This window comes from Pleurodeles waltl, chromosome 6 (genome assembly GCF_031143425.1).
Source record: "Pleurodeles waltl isolate 20211129_DDA chromosome 6, aPleWal1.hap1.20221129, whole genome shotgun sequence".
NCBI classification, from domain to species: Eukaryota; Metazoa; Chordata; class Amphibia; order Caudata; family Salamandridae; genus Pleurodeles; species Pleurodeles waltl.
Genome location: NC_090445.1, coordinates 996,504,891 through 996,526,894, shown reverse-complemented (window position 1 = coordinate 996,526,894; position 22,004 = coordinate 996,504,891). Strand labels below are relative to the sequence as shown.

The window sequence follows — 22,004 nt, the reverse complement described above, 5'->3', positions numbered from 1 at the left end:
ATAAAGAGCTGTGCAGAGACATGGTACATGACTCGTTGATGTGTCTTTTCAGTTCTACATTCTACTGGGTGTTTTCTCCATTTGTTCTCAGTGGCTCTATCATTTAGGTTGCTTTGCTTAATTCCTCAAAGCCGATTATAAAATCAGTTGTTTACAAGTGGTGAGATGTATCTAATTATATATCGGTTAATGCAGTCTACCACGACTGGCTAACACATTAGGTATCTAATTATTTCACTTTGGTATGTCAGGTTTCAACCTTAAAGGCAGTAAACCTTGGGTCATCATCAGGTCAAAAGGTGCAGAGGCAAGCCTAGAGGGACCAGGCAAAGTGCAGATCGGCAAGTGCGTGTCAGTGTCTTATGTTTTGTGAGTATGTCAACCGAAGTGAATCAGGGATTGGCTGTGGAACCAGGTGAATCTAGTTGATTCTCGTTATTAAACCACACAGCCCATGTTCACCTTCACGACCATCACACCTCAGGTCTCAGGCGCTGTTGTTAAGCAACGTCTAAGATACCCAGGTTTCTTGTGACAAACATGTTAGTCCTATTATCTTTTACAGTTGAAAATATTTTAGAGAAGTCTATCCTTGACAGGTTCATGCTTAAAATGTTACGACTTTAAGGTGACAGATTTGTTTCAGCCTTTTCTCTGTCTAGGTTAACTAAACTGTGTATATTCACCCGAACACATACCTGTTCTGCTTTCTTGGTTTCTGGGCCACTGGCTGGTGTTGAATATTGAGGGGCTGCTGCATCTTTTGAATATATCACATAGCTTGAACATTTCTCTAAAATAGTGGCACATAGGGCACAAAACTGCACCCTGTGACATTTCACTAGGTGTTTTGCTGTGGTCTTCAAATGGGAATGTCATAGATACTGGACGTAGAAAACACGTTTTTCGTGCATTAAAAACATTTTTCACGTGTGGTTTAATTATCTGTTATAATGATCGCTCCCGTTTTAGTACCCCATTCTCCACTGACCAATTTTATTTGGAATGTACCTCTACTATACAAAGGAAATATCAATTTAAAATAAAAACACTCGATATGAAACAAGTATTAATTTTAGAAGGTGTTGTCATGTGACATATCACTATCCCTGCCGTGCTTCTCCCACAGGAACCTCCTAAATAAAGCACAACATTAACACAACTGTGATCTATGTTGTGTACTGCTCCTTCATAAAGAAGGGATCTATTCTAAAACTCTTTCTCTGTTAGCACACTCTGCTAAAATCTAAGGACTACAGTTAACATTCTAATCTTTAGGATTATATTTCTTCTTATTTTTAATCTGAATCTTGTTATTGGCAGATGGTCTTGATCACAAGGTGACCTGAGGCTAACAGGCCTAGCGAGATAACTTCTTGACTTGCAGCAGGTAGAGACCAGGCGCCATCTGTTAGTTCTAGCACCGGGCTTTCTCCCGCGCCATTGTATGCACAGCCTGTTGTTAGCGGCCCCCTTTTCAAACATTGTACTACCTGGTGAGTATTTACTTTACATCTCTGTCTCTTATTTACCACATCCACCACCTGTTTTTAAATAACCCTTGCAGAATCAGACCCCAAACAAACACATATGTCCAAAAATATAATCCTTAACTTTCATTAGTTCAGATTTTGCATGTCAGCTTTACATGAAGTTAGCTCAGTATACCCTCCCTCCCCAAAAAAAGGTGATGAGACAACCCCCGCACCCAAAACTCACACATCTCACCACTACCCATAAGCTTTAAACTGAAAGGGGTGCACTCTGAAGCCCACCCACCCACTGCCGCAGGGGCTGCAGGGGCCTGAGTTACACCCCTGGCATCGTATTAAAACATTGATCTAAAACACATTATGCACCCACAAAAGCACTTCATTTGTTTGCGGCGGAAGCAACAATTAACTGTACCGTATCTAGAAAAATTGAAACGTTGATTCTTGCTGCTACAAATCACCGAACACTTTCCAACTGGAATGGAGGAAAAAAGCAGACTCAAACCATAAATAAATATGGTGGAAAGAGGATTTAGGAGCTAACTAACAGTTCAAGTGTTCCGGCCCCAGGCAACACTCTGTGACAACAGCACAAAACACACTGTGACACACGACTTTACATTTCCTGCTGTGTCATAAGAAGGCAGACTTACCGGAGCAATTCCAGAGATCACCACGGAAAATGTCCTCGTTGATTATGGTGGATTTGCGACGTGTCACTCTGCTTATTCTGTAATCATCCTATCAACTTCCAAAGGTTCATTGGCCCAGGGGTGGTTTACAATCCACGCGGGTTAAACTTTAACTGGCTCTATCTCCTCGCGCTGCGCAGCCTTTGACCAGATAGTTGGGCTACAGCACGAGGCAGCATCAGGGCAAACCGCGTTTGTTTACAAAATGAAGGCAGCAAGGAAGGGAGGCAGGTTTTAGCTTGGGAAGGGTAAGCCTTTGAGGACCCGACACCAATTTACAATTACTTAATTTTAATGGGGCCTATTGGTGCCTGCGTGACTTTATTTCAAAACCTTTTATTGAAAACGATTATTCTGTATTTTCATTTGCCAGGTTTCTGATTGTTACCCAGTGAACTGATGCCTGTATGATGTGTACCTGCTAAACACACAACCCATCTGCCAGGGGATTGGGAACTAAGGTTGCAAATGTTTATTTTGCTCATTCCTCAAATGTTACAAAAACTTTCCAACCTTTCCCTCTGATTGACCTGTCTTTGCAGTGACACGTCAAAATTTCGTGATTCGACAGAAAGTCATTTTATCTCCCATTTTGGTTGAAAAGGAGGAATGTTTGACAAAATGAAAAGTTCGAATTGTGATATTTTGCTCAATCAAATACCTTGCAAAATAGCAACTGTCTGATAGCAAAGAAATATGATTTACTCCGTACTTTACTGCAACTCAGTGTGTTATTGAGAAGATGATTAAGCGCTATGCAGTATTGAAATAATGCAGGACTCGTCAAGTAGGACTCATTTCTTCTTTATCAGGATAAGCTTCTAGGTACAACGTCCAACAGGGCAGCAAGCAGGACTCCAACTGACGAAGTCCCGAACGATCTCTTCCTTCCCATTCCATTACCTCATAAAAGCACTACCTGTGCATACAAACGTGTAGGCACGTGCAGAATATAACACATCTTTCCCCTTCACAAACTTAATGAACATAGAAAATTATATAGCAATAAGATAAATACAATAATAACTGTAAAGAAGAGAAAAGAAAAGCAAAATAAATTCTACACAGAACAGACACAAATAAAAGTCATCTTATGACCGATTACTCATTTTGCCAAACCCTCTATTCAATACAATCCCACAACCACACAGGCTTTCTTCTTTCCCTTTCCGACCTTCTGTATATCTCCATCGATTTATCCGCTTGCCTCCTCTCTTTCGCCACACACACTTTACCTTCCTCCACTTCACTATCCAGATTTGTAGTATCCTCGCCCCATTCCTTTGAACAGCTATCCTTTCTTTATTCCAACCACTTGCCATCCTCCAACTTAACCTCACAACTTTTCACTTCCACCACTTTTTTTGGCACAGAGAATTTGGAACTACCCTTGGCAATGATTCCCGGTAATCTAATGTGCACCCAATCACCAACTTCCACATTCCTTTCCCTGCTTTTTCTGCTTTACTCTGAGCTTGCTTCCGCTTTTCCACCACATGTTTCCTTTTCTCACTCAGCAACTCCCCCTCACACATCCATGGACGCACCAATTTATTCATCGCCTCCCCACGCTTAAGCAGAGCAAAAGGAGACAACCCCATGGACGCATTAGGTGTGGTACGTAAAGCCCACAACATTTCTTCCAATTCTCTCCTCCATTCCAAACCATTTGCCAAAGATAGTTGTGTATTATCTTTAACCACTCGGTTACACTTCTCTACCAGACCATTGCTCCTGGAATGATACAAAGATGTCCTCACATGCCTCACACCCCAATACTTCATGAATACCTCAAATTCTTTAGATACAAATTGCACACCATTGTCTGTGACAATTTCACCAGGAACACCTTCCCTCATAAACAACTCTCTCAAAAACTTCATCACCTCCACAGAGGTAGGTGCCCTGACCCACTTGACTTCTGGCCATCGTGAAAAATAGTCCTCTAGCACAATACCGAACCTATGATTCTCCCCTAACATATTCATGGATCCAATTATATCCATTCCCAACTTGTGCCATGGTCTCTCAGGACACACTACAGCTTCAACAGGGCTAGGCACGGTCACCAGCGATTTATCACGCAGTACACACGAAACACATTCCCTCACCCAGTGTTCAATCTGTCTATCAAAACCTGGCCACCAAAATGTTTCCCTAACTCTCCTCTTCATCGCACTCATCCCGACATGGCCTTCGTGTGCTAAATTCAACCCCTTCTCCCGCATACAATGAGGCACCACTAATAAATTTCCTCTTCTCACTATTCCTTCCACGAAACTCAATTCCTGGAAAACCTCCTTATACATTCTTACCTCCTCACTCACCTGACTCCCATTCCATCCAAAAGTCAATTTCCAAATCAGATCTTGTAATACATGATCCTGCTTCACAGCATCCTTCCACTCATTCTCACCAATGCAACAATTTTCAGCCATCATAGTACATGCAACCACCTGGAGATCATCACACCCTTGATCATCACTTCCCACTTCTACAGGGAAACGTGATAGGCAATCAGCAAAAACATTCTTGACACCAGCAATATATTCCAACTTAAACTGAAACTCCTGCAACCTATAATGCCACTTAGCAATCCTAGGCGTTGCCTTGTACGCCCCTCTCATTGACAAAAAATTAACCAATGGCTTATGGTCCGTTCTCACTATAAATTCAGTTCCCGACAAATACTTTCTAAAATGGTTCACACCCCACCAACACGCTAAGGCTTCCTTCACAATCACTGAGTAACTAGCCTCAGCTCCATGCAGCGGTCTGGACCCAAAAGCTACAATCTCTTCCTTCCCCTTCCTGGATTGCATTAAAACAACACCCAAACCGTACCCGACTTGCATCCCTTACAACGATGCTGCGATCATTTGTGTCAAATGGTTTCAAGGGTATGGCCGCAGCCGAACACTCCTTAATCTTGTTGAATTCATCCTCTTTATCTTCTGACCATTCAAACTTCGATTTGTTCTATAACAACTCACGTATTCCCTTAGTTTACTCTGCACACTTTGGAATAAACCGTGAGTAAAACTCCAGCATGCCAAAAAACGTTCTCAGCTGGTCCTTATCCACGGGGCAGGAAATTCCCTTATTGCTTGTACCAAACTTCCCTTTGGTTCAACACCCCGCTCAGACAAAGTATGTCCCAAATAATTCACACTGCTCACCCCAATCCTGCACTTATTCATTTCCAATGGAACCCCCTTTTCCTTCAAAATTCCCAATACAGCTCTCAATCTACCATACAAATCCTCTCTGTTTCTTCCCCAAATTAAGATATCATCTTGGAAACACTTAACATTCTTCAGACCCTTGAACATTGCCTCCACTATCCTTTGAAATACTGAGAAAGCAGACGCCAAACCAAAAGGCATACGTTTATAACGATACGCTCCATTCGGAGTGACAAAAGATGTCAAATGCTGAGAATTTTTGTGCAACACAACTTGGTGATGCGCCGAAGATAAATCCAAGTTCGCAAACAGCTTAGCACCTTTAACCATGGTCAACATTTCAGAAATATTGGGTGGGGGATGTCGATCGACCCAAATTCTCTCATTTAAACCCCTCAGATCAATGCACATTCTCAGAGCTCCATTGGGTTTCTTAGCTAAAACAATTGGAAATAACCACTCAGAACTTTCAATGGGTTCTATCACACCATTGGTACACAATCTTTCCAGTTCTCTTGTTAGTTCCTCCCTCATAGCAATAGGAACATGTCTTGGTTTGTGAACCACAGGTAACACCCCGACTTTAACTGGATCTGATGTACAAAACCCTTTATTCTCCCCAATTTGCTCCAAAATACCTCCGGGAACTCTTTCTCCCACACACAGCACTCCTCTGAAATTGCATTTATCACATCACGGCGAATAATGACCTGTTCATCACTGTTCGGATCTAACACAATTTCCAACTTCTTCCGATCCATCCTGCCCAACAGGCTACCACCCGTCTGTGTCACATAAATCGTAGTTTGTGTCTGATTGCCTTTAAACTCTATGGTAGCTCCGAATTCCCCAACTACATCTATAGGGTTTCCACCATTCGCAACAGGAGTAACATTGGATTTTAATAATGGAACATTTTGTAACCTGTTATAATTCGCTAAACTGATCAACATGAAAAATGACCCAGAGTCGGCCATCATCTGATACTCACAACCATTGATTTTTATCAAACACATAGGTCTTCTGCTTTGTATTTGAGACATCACACTTGTATCCTCTTCAACCAACAGTACCACATTCTCCTCACCGGAATCACTTTGATTTTCTTCCACTGGGTAAGATTCCACTACGTTCACCGACTTTGCACCCCTGGAATCTTTTACCCAGTCCCCTTTACATACCCTCATAAAATGCCCTTTTTTCTTACACTTGGTACAAACTTTGTCAATAGCAGGACAAGACTGCAAGTTACCCAAATGTTTTTTGCTCCCACAGCGATACCATTCACCAAACTTACTACTACCACCACCACCAGACTGGACTTTCTCTCTCCTAGAGAAACATTTTGTTTGAACACTTTGCACATCACTCTTCATACTCATTTGTTCCATGTACTCAGTAGTGGACTCAATGCTACTGGCAATCTCTATAGCTTTGTCCAAGGTGAGGTTCTCCATTGTCAACAACTTTTCTTGGACTTTAGTTCTATTATATTTTTCAACTATTTGATCATGAATTACCTCCTCCTCAAAAGACTTGAACTCACACATTGCTGCTAAAACTCTTAAATCCCCACAAAACTCTCTATAGATTTGTTTGGCATTTGTTGCCTCCTGTAGAATTTATGACGCTCCATTATAACATTTTTCTTCCTCTTAAAGCGAGCATCCAAAGCTTTTATAGCCGCCCTATATTTGTCACTCTCATCTCCTTCACCTGCAACAGGCACAATTGGTAAGTGCTTCAAAATGTTCCTACCCTCAATTCCAAAAGAATGTTTCAAGAGCGCAAGTTTCTTCTTTTGAGTGAAAATGTCTCCATCAATGGCATCCAAATACGCTTCGAATCCTTCAATCCACTGCTCCCAGTCCACAGGTGGCCACCCAGGTGTAGCCAAGAATGGAATTGGAGGTAGCACTGTCTGTTGTATTTTAGTACACTCTTTTTTTTTAAAAGTTGCACAATAAATACAATTCAAAATTTAACTCCCAATTGAAACCTCATACCACAAATAACACCAAGACCCACATAAACATGCTTTGAAAAATAATAAAGCAGTTTAAGAAAGCGAAACAAATGTTTTGAATTGCCAAATCAGTAAATAGTAGACAAATAAGATGTGTCCTTTAGCATTATACAATGAACAGCCCCCAAAACGCTCCTCGAGCGGCTACCAATTCTTCTTTATCTTTAAATAATTCACCTCCTTCGACCGGATGGTCTACTCGCCGCTGGCATAGATGATTGATAAATCACCGCGCAGATTGCAGCCGCCAGATGCGAAGCTCAGGAACTCCATCCTTCCTCGTAACGAGGACAAGCATTGCCAGAAAGAACAACGTCAAACGGTCAGGCACGTAGCTGATGCGTTGCCAGGAAACGCCTTCCTTCCTGGATACAAACGTATAGGCACGCGCAGAATATAACAAGTATGAGCCTGAAACAGGCCTGACAAGCCGGCCACAGACTTACATGATAGCCACACGTGGGTACGTTATGTGTCTCTGGTTCCACGATTCGGTGCATTGGAAAATAGGAATTATTTCTTGTTAATAGGCACACACCTTAAGGCTGCTAGTGCATGTAGTTTCTATGCAGTGGACATGTAGCTAGTTCAGTCCAGAATACATCATCAGCATAGGGACCATTGTCCCTACATCGTTTCATTCTTTCGAATTCCAACACATGGGATTCTGTACAGCTAAATAACATCATAATATCCTAACTTTCAGTAGTTCAGTAGTTTCTGTTCACTCATGTTTCCTTATGCTATCCTAAACACTGTCCTTTTCTTGTTTCGTCCTTGCTCCCCATCCCTGCAACAGGAAGTTGTCTCCAAAGTCCAGAGAGTGAAACCGGGGGCATTCTGGACATCTGGTTCTAGTGCCTTATCACGACCCAACATCTCACCCACACCTGAGGAAAGGTAATGTCACCACCCCACAAAACATGCTTTTTCCGTAGAACTCAGGCATGGTTGGGTTTTATCTTGGACATGCAAAGTTGGCTGTGCAAGTCTGTCTGTGCCTTGTGCAGAAGAAAGTGTGAGGGTCGTGACAGCTTCAATAGAGACATTGCCCACCATGACGGTTGTTGTCTCGATTTATCTGTTTTGCCATAACTATCTCTCCCCGTCTCTCAATATCCCCATTTCTGTGGGTGCTGTTTTAGAATGAATCTCACTCTGGTCTTTTTTTAATGCCTGCCATTGATGATCACTGGTGGGATGCTGTTGAACTCTTTCAACCCTCTAGCCCTGAGATCCTTAGGTGTCTTTTCCGTATCCTTTTCTGATGGTTGTTACAGATGTGTATCAGTCCATCCACACCTTCCTTTTTCTATGTGCTTATATCCTGATTTGAATCTGTTTTTAAGCTCTGCACCGAAGCATTTCTGTATCTCTTCGTCATCTTTTTTAAGCTAGGGGTTTTTTGAATCTAGGTTTTATCAAGATCTGCAGATATGTCTGCCGAATAGATTCCCAATGATGCAGGTCCAACAAACCAGTTCTAGGTAAACTTATTTTCCAATCATGTTCACGTTTTCATCTCTATCACTGTCATGGGATGACAGCCACCTGTATGAAACATGATACACATCTGCAACTCAAGGAGGGACAGAATATTCTGGTTCTATGACTTCTTTTGTCTTTCATAGGTTGCTGTCTTTTGGACAGTAATTGTTCAGTTTTGCAGGTCACTTAAAGCAATGTCTCTTTTCAGTTTCTTGACATGGATGTCCTATGGTGGGACAGACATTCTTGTGACGTTAGATCAGACCTCACCAATAGCAGTACTTGTCGGATGTTTCCTTGCGCTCAATCCCTGTCTTAGTTTTGGAATTGTTGAGTGATTTCAAGTAACTATAACGAGCACTCTGAGTTAACTATTACGAGCGCCCCCACCATGCACAACTTTTTCTTTCGTTTATTTTGAATGCTAATACTTCATTTATGTTTTTAATAACGTTATAGAAGTTGTCATGAGTGCTGTAATGTTTGAGGTAATTAGCAGTGCATGGCAAGCTCGCAAATTATAGTTACCTTTGGTGTGAGTTATAGTTGCCTGAAATAACTAACTGTAACTGCTGAATTTTTATGGTTTTGTACGAGTAAACTCCGAATCTAACTATAACGTCTCTGTAACCTTTGTTTTTTTCAGTGATTTTTTTATTTATATATATATATATATATATAAACAAAAGGAAAAATATGTAATACTCGCACACTCGGGTTTCAGGAACAAGAAAAACAGTTTAATCTACACACAACGCGTTTCGACTGACACAGCAGCCTTGGTCACGTGATAAACATTTCCCATGAATCACCCTTTAAATACCCTGTTGTTATAAACATAGAAATAGGACAATAAACATGTGCAACCAATAACCCCAAAATTCCTTGCAAATATTATCATAATAATAATATTAGTATTTAGATCAGTTCGCGCCCCTACGTATTGCTAGATATAATTTAAATATAATTATTAAATTGCAAATCATATCCCCCAATATTATTAATAAGATTAATAAATTAATACCATAAATTTTTATGAAAATTCATTATTAAATTTGAAAGGGAAACAACCACAATAAATAACAGTGCTCTATCTATTAAAATTCATATTTTTTCGTTCTAGACCATAATGTCTGTAAAACTATTATTATATATTTTTTTTAAATAGAGAGTTAACCAGATGGTAAAACATATACACTGTAAATATATCATCATAGACTACACAGGGCTAAAAACGACCCACATTACCAATATTAATAATTTTATCTAAAAATCAGCAAAGTTAGCCACCCAGTAATAACGTGAGAATGGTGAAGAATGAATTGAGGACAGCAGATAGAATTTGGTAGTTCTTCATCTGACCCAGAATATCTAGAGGGGATAACCAAAAATAAATAACATAAAAGTAAAAATTATTAAATAACTGGAAGTTTGTGCATCAAATTAATGTTTGCATATAAAAGTAACACTCATAGCACATATGTGACCATAATATCTGATCTAGATCTTATGCATTAATTCTATACATGATAAAATTAATTCTATGTTCAATAAAATGTTAATTCATTGCGTATACTAATACAAAATTTCCTCCATCGGTAAAAAGGCAGATAATAGAGTCTCATCAAGATAAATTAATAGTTTGATGTGATCGCACGCATGTGTTCTAAAATCCGTTTCTTAACGCCATGTTTGGTACTTCCAATATACCATCGAAGGCAAGGACATTCCAAAACATAGATCACAAAGGGGATTTTAGAACACATGCGTGCGATCACATCAAATGATGAACATTATCCGGTAGCAAGACATTTCAAAGAAAAACACAATTCCGACTGTACCAAACTATCTTATTTTGGTATTGAACATGTTCCTCCACATCACAGGGGAGGAAACAGAGAACTAGTGTTAAGGAAAAAAGAGTCAGTATATATCTTAGAATTAGAGACTAAGGGAGTTCCCCCCTCCAAAATACCGCTCCGCGGTCGCAAGACCGCTGAGGGTATTTTGGGTTTTGCACTGGGCTGGCGGGCGACCGCCAAAAGGCCGCCCGCCAGCCCAGTGCAAAACGGCCTTCCCACTAGGACGCCGGCTCAGAATTGAGCCGGCGGAGTGGGAAGGTGCGACGGGTGCAGTGGCACCCGTCGCGTATTTCAGTGTCTGCATAGCAGACACTGAAATACAAAGTGGGGCCCTCTTATGGGGGCCCCGCGGCACCCCCTACCGCAATCCTGTTCCTGGCGGTAGGGGGTGTCAGAATCCCCATGGCGGCGGAGCGCGCTCCGCCGCCATGGAGGATTCACAGGGGCAGCGGAAAACCGGCTGGAGACCGCCGGTTTTCCTTGTCTGACCGCGGCCGAACCGCCGCGGTCAGAATGGTCTGTCGGCGGTGCTCCCGCCGACACTGGCCCCGGCGGTCTCTGACCGCCGGGGTCAGAATGGCCCCCTAAGACTCCAATAGGTTTGAATATGGGGGAGGAATTAAATACTCACCTGTATGATAACTATTAATTTATCTTGATGAGACTCTATTATCTGCCTTTTTACCGATTGAGGAAATTTTGTATTAGTATACGCAATGAATTAACATTTTATTGAACATAGAATTAATTTTATCATGTATAGAATTAATGCATAAGATCTAGATCAGATATTATGGTCAAATATGTGCTATGAGTGTTACTTTTATATGCAAACATTAATTTGATGCACAAACTTCCAGTTATTTAATAATTTTTACTTTTATGTTATTTATTTTTGGTTATCCCCTCTAGATATTCTGGGTCAGATGAAGAACTACCAAATTCTATCTGCTGTCCTCAATTCATTCTTCACCATTCTCACGTTATTACTGGGTGGCTAACTTTGCTGATTTTTAGATAACATTATTAATATTGGTAATGTGGGTCGTTTTTAGCCCTGTATAGTCTATGATGATATATTTACAGTGTATATGTTTTACCATCTGGTTAACTCTCTATTTAAAAAAAAAATATATATATATTTTTACAGACATTATGGTCTAGAACGAAAAAATATGAATTTTAATAGATAGAGCACTGTTATTTATTGTGGTTGTTTCCCTTTCAAATTTAATAATGAATTTTCATAAAAATTGATGGTATTAATTTATTAATCTTATTAATAATATTGGGGGATATGATTTGCAATTTAATAATTATATTTAAATTATATCTAGCAATACGTAGGGGCGCGAACTGATCTAAACACTAATATTATTATTATGATAATATTTGCAAGGAATTTTGGGGTTATTGGTTGCACATGTTTATTGTCCTATTTCTATGTTTATAACAACAGGGTATTTAAAGGGTGATTCATGGGAAATGTTTATCACGTGACCAAGGCTGCTGTGTCAGTCGAAACGCGTTGTGTGTAGATTAAACTGTTTTTCTTGTTCCTGAAACCCGAGTGTGCGAGTATTACATATTTTTCCTTTTGTTTAGATTAATTACCGGCTTGCTCGTACCGGTTCTCGCACCACCCCTTTGGGCTGATTGAGATCTTATTTCGAGCATTTTTGAAGTTATATATATATATATATATATATGTGCAAAAAGGAAGTGAGAAGAGAACTCTGGGTAGTTCCCAAGTTTAGGTTGAGAGCAGCTCCAGTAAGGAGCACCCTGCAACACCAGTGACACTCTAAATTTGCTCACCTCAAAGATCTGTCTATCTAGCAAAGTTTTTAAGCATGGGATCAGCACAGTACTATCCACGCTGAGCTAGATAGTGACAAAGTCTTTTGCCATTTGTACAGCAAAGTCTTTAAGCATAGGTTTGACAAAATGTCAACCTTGCTGAGCTGTAAAATGACAAAAGCCATTTACAACTCCAGGTACAGTATTACAGCTTTAGACTGATGAAATACCATCCAAACTGACCTAGAATGAATAAAAGCAACCCCTGACACAAGTTTCGCTCTCATTAGAGCTCATTAGAGAGGTTTAGCTTTGTCTAGACACGAGGGAGCACCCAGTATAAGTAAAAACAAATCTCTTTCAGAGTTAAAGTGATACATAAATTATGCAAAAAGGAAGAGAGAACTCTGGGTAGCTCCCAGGTTTGGCTGGAGAGCAGCTCCAGTAAGGAGCACCCTGCAACTCCAGCAACACTCTAAATTTGCTCACCTCAAATGTCTGTTTATCTAGCAAAGTTTTTAAGCATAGGATCAGCACAGTCCTATCCACACCCAGCTAGATAGTGACAAAGGACCTGATTCCAACTTTGGAGGAGGGTGTTAATCCGTCCCAAATGTGACGGATATACCACCCGCAGTATTACGAGTCCACTATATCCTATGGAACTCGTAATACGGTGGGTGGTATATCCGTCACATTTGGGACGGATTAACACCCTCCTCCAAAGTTGTAATCAGGCCCAAAGTCTTTTGGCATTTGTACAGCAAAGTCTTTAAGCAGAGATTTGACACAATGTTTACCACTGCAGGTACAGTATTACAGCTTTGGACTGGTAAAATACTGTCAACACCAGGACAGTGCGCGCTCTACGGGCATCTAGAATGCAAAAACCCAACACTCACAAGATAATGTAATTTATGCATTGTGATGATATGTTATTGTTTAACCTTTTGCATTGCAGAATTCCATCCAAAAGATTCATTTTTAAGGTGCTTATAAATACTGTACATTTGCAATGTATTGCTGCAGACATTCAGAGTGTGTTAGGGTGTGGTCCCTTTCCAGGGCCTTCTAGAGACTTTCCCTGCAACATGCCTGGGCGTGGTTCTAGGCTGGGCCAAGACACTATAAAAGAGAGTCAGCCCAACTTCCAGTGCTCACTATTCAGAGGTCCCGATGCAGAGCAGCAGCTTCTTCCTGAGCTCCTGTCCCGGCGGCCTATTTGGATTTTCCAGTCTTGTGCACACAGCTCTCATTGGTGATCACTGTTTCCAGGCGGTAAGACGGTGTTTGGACATTTTCCAACACCGTAATTGAGAATTTTCATATTCTTGATTTTAATTCTTAAATTAACAAAAGATTACTTGTGCGCTGCCATTTTTTGACATTTGTATGGTGGTTTGCAAATAGGGAGGGCGCGCAATTTATTCCATAAAGATTTGACTTCGTTATTACATGGTTGTTCATTGCGCGCTGATATTTCTTGACATTTACATGATGTTTTACGAGTTGGCAAGACGTGCAACTCGTTTCATGAGCATTTAACTTTGTTGTTCATTGCGCGCTACCTTTTCTTGACATTTACATGGTGGCATTCGAATCGGCGAAACGCGCAATTCACTTCTCGTGTGTAATTCATGCTGTTCATTGTGCGCTACCATTTTCTGGCATTTACATGGTGGCATTCAAATCGGCAACACGCGCGATTCTTTCCTTGAGTGTTTTTTCATGTTATTCATTGTGCGCTACCATTTCTTGGCATTTGCATGGTGGCATTTGAATGGACAAGACGCGCAATTCTTTCCCTGAGTGCTTTTCATGTTGTTCATTGTGCGCTACCATTTCTTGGCATTTGTATGGTGGCATTTGAATCGGCAAGACGCGCAATTCTTTCCTCGTGTACACATAATGTATATTACTGTGCGCTACTATTCTGAGACATTTTCTTGGTAGCATTTCAAGTTGACACGTTGCGTGATTTATTCCTTGAATCTACATTGTGTGATTTCATGGTGCACAATCCTTTATGGTGTTTAATACTCATATAAAAATCTGCAATGTGCGCAATTCACTTCCCAATGTTTTTTCTGAGATGAACACAACAATACCAGAGTTCTAGATGTAATGCTGTGTGTTCCTGATATGTATTCTTAAAAGGAGATTCATATGGTTGTTTAGAAATTGCTCAGAGTGTTTCCTGATTCTCATGCTAAAGAAAGTACTCGAATCTGAAAGTCCTATTTAACTTTTCCTGTTTCCTCCTCAGGTATTCGGTCTTCTAAAGCCTAGTCAGTTTTAGGACTATTCTAGGGTTGTTCATGTTTTTCGGAAAAGACGAAGCTTAGAGTTGTAGCATGGTACTGAATTCATGAGATGTAATTTTGATGTTGTGTTTTAACCTTTTGCTTCCTATACAGGTCTCCTACCCAGCTGTTCCCATCCTAATCCCCTTTTCCCCACTTGGACTCTCTTAGACTCTGTGATAAATCTAATCAGAGTATTGGAGCTGTCTTGTGGTGGAAGTGTTGGGAACGTGCACAGACCCCAAGGATCTGGTGACTCTGACAGAATAGTGAGCCCACAAATTATTATCCTCCTGGTTTGTGTATGTCCTCAGCATGGCCACACTGGACGAGCTAGTCAAGACTATCACCCAGCTCCAGTCAGAAGTGGTATCATCAAAGGATTTGACAAATAGTCTAGCTGAGAGGGTGAGTCAGTTACAGAATAAGTTTGAGAAGAAAGAACAAAGTCCCACAGGTGTGTCTTGGCCAGGTACTTCTTCTCAGACTTCTGGAGGTAATCCGACTAACATTTCCCTCAATGTTCCTTCAGCCATTCCTTTAGCTCCCCCAGAACGCTTCTCAGGTGATCCCTTGAAAGCGCAATCTTTTCTGGTTCAAGTGGAACTTCACTTCACCTGCAGACCACATACTTTCCCCGATGCCCAGTCTAAAGTAGCTTTCTTGTTGTCATATCTGTCTGGAGATGCAGCTACCTGGGCTATTCCTCTTGTGCGTAAAAATAGTCCCCTGTTGAACAACTGGAAAACATTTGTTCGTGAATTTGAGAGAGTTTTCGATCGTACAACTGTAACCCAGTCAGCAGATCATGAATTATTAGACTTTCGCCAAGGGAATCAGGACTTAGGGGGTCATTCCAACCCTGGCGGTCGGTGATAAACATGCGGCTAAACCGCCAACAGGCTGGCGGTAAAAAAAATGGAATTCCGACCCTGGCGGAAACCGCCAACAGAGACCGCCACATCAACACACCGGCCGCCACGGCGGGACAAACAAACAGCGCGGCGGTCACCGCCAACAGACAGGCGGGAGACAATGTACCGCCCACCCTATCACAACACACCAATCCGCCACCTTTTCCGGGGTAGCCCCGCCGATAAAAACACGGCGGAAACAGCCATTGCAAATGGAAAACGCTCACCTCCATACACCCCACGAGGAATAAGGACAGCATGGAACCCGAACTCCACATCCTCCCAGCGATTGTCTTCCTGCACCTCTACCAGGAGCACGAACGCCGGCGCAGAAGACAATGGTGAGTACTGCACCTACGACACAGGGGAGGGGGGAGGAGAAAATATTACGGGCACACACATACGCGACACACCCACCCCCACCCTCACCCACTACAACACACACATCAATGCATAGAAACACATCACAGTTCCCCCCCCCAAACCCCCTGGAAGAAAGCAAAGACAAAAGGAAATGATTCTAAACATTGGAATATATTGTAATACTGGCTGAATTATATATATATATTTCTACACATCAAAAACACTTATATACATATATGTACAAGTCCGAGCATTGTAGCAGGCAATGTCCGTGGACCACTGGGCCCAAATCACATGGGCAAAGCACACACAGGATACCTGACTCCAACGGAGAGAACACTGCAGGGGCATCAGATAGGAAAACTACAGGCACCTCAGGGGGAAGGGAAGGGGGGGCACCTCAGCCAGATGAGTGCACGACGCCAGATCCACGAGGGGCCTCCATGCCCACTGTTCAATCCTGGGGAGTGCAAAGCCACAGTCTCTCAAGTCTCTACAGTGGGTGGCTTGCCCACTGTTCCATCCTGGGGAGTGCAAAGCCACAGTCTCTCAAGTCTCTACAGTGGGTGGTTTGGCCACTGTTCCATCCTGGGGAGTGCAAAGCCACAGTCTCTCAAGTGGATGACAGTCTCCACTGGTTCTGGAGGGGGACTGGTGCCCAGAGTGCTTCGTGCAGCCCTGCTCGACACAGATGCGGGCCTGCCCCAGCCGCGAATGGGCCAGCGGTGCTTGAGACGGCGGTGCCCAGTTCAGCGGTGCTTGAGACGGCGGTGCCCAGTTCAGCGGTGCTTGAGACGGCGGTGCCCAGTTCAGCGGTGCTTGAGTGAAAGGGCCCAGTTCAGCGGTGCTTGAGACGGCGGTGCCCAGTTCAGCGGTGCTTGAGACGGCGGTGCCCAGTTCTGCGGTGCTTGAGACGGCGGTGCCCAGTTCAGCATTGCTTGAGTGAAAGGGCCCAGTTCAGCGGTGCTTGAGACGGCGGTGCCCAGTTCAGCGGTGCTTGAGACGGCGGTGACCAGTTCAGCGGTGCTTGAGTGAAAGGGCCCAGTTCAGCGGTGCTTGAGTCGGCGGTGCCCAGTTCAGCGGTGCTTGAGTGAAAGGGCCCAGTTCAGCGGTGCTTGAGTGAAAGGGCCCAGTTCAGCGGTGCTTGAGTGAAAGGGCCCAGTTCAACGGATCCGGCCATGGCGTGCAGGTCATTTGCCACCTGTCCTGTGGCTGGCGGGGCCTTCCTGCCCATCTGTCGGGTGGCTGGCGGGGCCTTCCTGGTCTGCAGTACCGGGCCTGTTGGTGTCCTCCTGCCCACCTGGGATGGGGCTGGCGGGCCCTCTGGGCCAGCTGGGCTGATGGCGGTCTCCTCGGGTGTGCTGCCCTTCCCAGCCTTCCCTGTTCGCCTGTGGCCCTTCCCCACCTTGGGCGGTGTGCCACCTGTCTCCACACTTCGTGCTGGAGCCATGGTAAGGATTTTAGTGCCTGGGGTTTTCACCCTCTCACGCCGGCCGCTGACTATCTTCGGGTGTTTCTCCGGGGGTGGGCTGCCCGTGCCTTGGCTCCGTACTGAACTGGCTGCCCTTGAGGGTGGGGGACTCAACAGTCCATGGCAGACTGTCATCACAGGGCCCGGTTTTGTGGTGGCTGAGGTGCTAACTGGAGTCCTATGAGATGAACGGGGTGGGGGAGTTGTAGGAAAGAGGTTAAGTTTGGACAGGAATAGCAATTTAGGACCAGTGGGACGGGTAGGTGTAGTGGGTATGGGAGTGGAGGAAGAGGTTGTGGTTGTAGGAGTCTTAAGTCTGGTGTCTTTGGGTGCAGGTGCTTGGGCTGGAGGCTGTCGTGAGGTGGATGGCTGTTGGGTGGGTGGCTGCTTGCGTTTGTGTATCTTGGAAGAGGGGGAGACAGACACACTGGGAGAGGACACAGGGGACGTGTAAATGGTAGTGGGGGTGGTGACTGCACGTGTGCGGGGGGTTCTGGTGGGTGTGCTGGTGATGGACATAGTGGCTGAAGATGTTGTGCATGCAAGTGTGAGTGGAGACGTGACAGGGAGGGAGGAGGGAGACGAGGAGGAGGGGGACACAGTGGAGGCAGTGGGTGTTGGTATGTCTGTATGTGGATGTTGCTTGTGTGAATGCTTGTGTGATGTGTGGTGCTTATGTTTGGATGAGCTTCCCTTGGGTGTTGAGGTGTGTGCAGGCTGGTCTGATGGTGTGTCTGGGATAGGCAGAGGTACAGGTGATAGGGTATGGGTGGAGGAAGTTGGAGTGGGGAGGCTAGAGACAGGGACAATGGCTGCCATCAGTGCTGAGGCCAGAGTCAGGAACGATCGCTGATGGGCAGCCTGACCAGAATGAATGCCCTCCAGGTATGCATTACTCTGGTGCACCTCCCTTTCTACACCCTGGATGGCATTCAAAAGGGTAGACTGCCCAACAATGAGCGTCATCAGGATGTCAATGACCTCCTCACTGAGGGCAGCAGGGGTGACAGGGGCAGGGCCTGAGGTGCCTGGGGCGAAGGAGATGCCCACCTTCCTGGGTGAGCGGGCACGGGCCAAACGCTGAGGGGCTGCTGGGAGAGCTGTACCTGTTGTTGCGGGGGGCACGGATGTTGCCGCCACCACAAGGGAGCTCCCTTCAGAGGACGAGTCTGTGTCACTAATGTCTGCACGAGTCCCCGCTGTGGAGCTCCTCTCGCCCTCCGTCCTACTGGTGTATTCGGAATCCGTTGCATGGCCATCCAGGGCCATGTGGGATGCAGCTCCCTCGTGCTCCGATGCCACTTCTCCTCCGCCTGATGATGCTAATGCACACATGAACAGGAAGACCACAAAAAAGGGGGGGGGGAAATAAAGACATGTTGAGTGCATGCATTGGCGACACCGTTGGCGGAGAGGACAGACACAGAAGCCCCCTGCACTATGCCGCGCACTTGGGGTCCACTACTCAATCCGTGGGTCATGGCCTACAAGCCTATGGACGACAACTGCACACATAGATGACACAGGGCCATGGATAACTGTACTTGGCACCCTACAGAGGTGGGGGGCGGGGGCACAGGGCCATGCCTTACGGAGGGGCCTACCCTACAGAAATCGCCCTGGCCTAGGGATACCCACAGCCCTCCTCCCCCACACAGACACCTCCACTGCGCGCAAAGTCAGCAGAATGAGGTTGTACTCACCCCCTTGTGTCTGCTGTGATGTCCTCACGCGCCCATCCAAATCGGGGTAGGCCACCGCCAGGATCCGGGACATCAGGGGGGTCAAAGTCCGACTGGCACCCCTCCCACGTTGGGAGGCCATCCCCAGCTGAGCCTCCGCCGTCTTCCTGCTCCAGCATTGGATGTCCTCCCATCTCTTCCGGCAGTGGGTGCCCTGTCTGTGGTGGACCCCCAGGGCCCGGACGTCCTTGGCGATGGCACACCAAATGTCTATCTTCTGGTGGGCGCTGACCTATGTGAAATGTACAGGGGGAGAAAAAGAGTCATCACCTTCTACACCCTCAATGTGAGTGGCCCCCCATTCCTACCCTTGCCATGTGGCACATCCTGTCATCCGTCGTTTGATGCATGCCTCATTAGCTCCCCTCCCCACCATCTTTCATCCACCCGACTCAACACAGACATTGCCCACAAAGCATGGTCCCAGTGTACTTACCTGTTGGTCTGGAGGACCGTAGAGTAGCGCATACTGGGGGAGGACCCCATCCACGAGTTTCTCCAATTCCTGAGCAGTGAAGGCAGGGGCCCTTTCCCCAGTCGCATGAGCCATTGTCTCTTCCAGACCGAGGTCACAGCAGCACTTGCAGTGTAGGTCCTCTCCTGTCAAAGATCAGGTATCGAGTGATCAAGCAGAGAGAAAATGGCGGTCACGCCCGCGGCGGTGCGTACCGCGGCGGTGCGTACCGCAGCGGTGCGTACCGTGACCGCCGGTGCACATCGTCATTGGCTCCTGAGACCTATAGGGTTCAATGTTAACCAATGCTGATTTGCGCCGCGGTCTTCGACCGCCTACCGCCACGGTGTGCCACGCCAGCGCATTGACCTCACATCCCATTGTCACACTTCACAGGTCAGGCAGCCGCCATTTAAAGGGCCCACATGGCTTACTTTTAACTGCGTCACACATACCTAGGCCTTGCATCAGCACTCATACAAACCATTTAATGCATTTGGAATCGTGTTTTGTGCAAACTGTGGTTACGTGCCTGTGGGCTGATTGACTCTGTGCTCGCTGTTGTCCTTCATAGGCACCGTCCGCTGGGACATGCGAGGAGATGGAGGAATCTTCCCGTGTACAGACCGCTGGTAGACCTGTCGACAATGGAGGAAAGAGATGTCATACTGAAATACAGGCTTGACCGAGCCACTATTCAGGAACTGTGTGCCAGCTGGAGCCAGACCTGATGTCACCCATCCGCCAACCCACAGGGATCCCACCTCTAGTGCAGATGCTGTCAGTACTCCATTTCTTTGCAAGTGGGTCATTTCAAACAACAGTGGCCATAGCATCAGGGATGTCCCAGCCTATGTTTTCCAAGGTGTTGTCCAGAGTGTTGTCTGCCCTTCTCAATACATGCGGAGCTACATTGTTTTCCCTGAGGTGGAGGGTTTGCCTACAGTGAAAGGTGATTTCTATGCCCTTGGACATATCCCCAACATCATAGGTGCCATTGATGGGACCCATGTGGCTTTAGTACCCCCCAGCAGGAGTGAACAAGTGTACAGAAACATAAAGAGTTATCACTGGTGTGTTTGGCAGACCAGTACATCTCCCATGTTAATGCCAAGTTCCCTGGCTCTGTGCATGATGCCTACATCATGCGGAATAGCAGCATCCCTTACGTGATGGGTCAACTCCAGAGGCACCGTGTGTGGCTAATTGGTGACTCTGGTTACCCCAACCTGTCATGGCTACTGACCCCAGTGAGGAATCCCCGGAGAAGGGCTGAGGAACGGTACAATGAGGCCCATGGGAGAACTAGGAGGGTGATCGAGCGGACCTTCGGCCTTCTGAAGGCCAGGTTCCGCTGCCTCCATATGACAGGTGGATCCCTATTGTACTCACCAAAGAAAGTGTGCCAGATCATCATGGCCTGCTGTATGCTTCACAACCTGGCTTTGCGACGCCAGGTGCCTTTTCTGCAGGAGGATGGTCCAGATGGTGGTGTTGTAGCAGCTGTGGAGCCTGTGGAGAGTGAAGAAGAGGAAGCCGAAGAGGACGACATAGACAACAGGAACACAACAGTAATACAAGAGTATTTTCAATGACACACAGGTAAGAGTCCAACCCGTCATACTACATGTACTTAAACACTACTACCTCTCTACTGTCTGACCTTTTCCCCCTGTGTATGGTAACTGAGTTGTGACTTTCCCTTCCAATTTCAGAGATGTAGGCCATACTGCGTGACATCTGCTTTGTATCCCCATGGACTACATCTGTGTGACAGTGGTATGTTGGCATCACAATGTAAATATGCATTTTGGGACGGTAATGTCTAATACATTAGTACAAAATCACAGCCAGACTCCTGATTGTTTTGTCGAATAACTGTTTATTTCAGTGATCTATATTGGTGGGTGGTTGCAAGTCGGTGAGGGGTGATGGTGGAGGATTGTCCATGGCAGAGTCCAGACTATTAGTATCACAGGTGCAATGTCCAAATGCCTGTGGAAAGTGGAGCATGGGCAGTATAAGAATGGACAGGGTGTCAATGTGGGACAGTGGGATGACAATCAGGGAGGTATCCTTTCCTGGCGTGGGTCTTGGCATCTTACTCTGTCTTCTTCCTGGGTCTCAGGGCCCGCTTGCGGGGTGGTTCTCCTTCTGCAGGGGGTGGGGTGCTGGTGGCCTGTTGGTCCTGTGGCGGGGCCTCCTGTCCAC

General features: G+C 45.2%; 1 protein-coding gene across 2 annotated transcripts in view; it reads right to left on the bottom strand.

Annotated features, from left to right (window-relative positions):
• A1CF (APOBEC1 complementation factor) overlaps window positions 1-2,243 on the bottom strand; it is a 167,189-nt gene extending 164,946 nt beyond the window's left edge. For both annotated transcript variants that reach the window (XM_069239876.1, XM_069239877.1), the window contains exon 1: window positions 2,147-2,243. The gene's annotated coding sequence lies outside the window, so the exon portion shown is untranslated. The remainder of the gene's footprint in view (window positions 1-2,146) is intronic.
• Window positions 2,244-22,004: the final 19,761 nt, after the last annotated feature.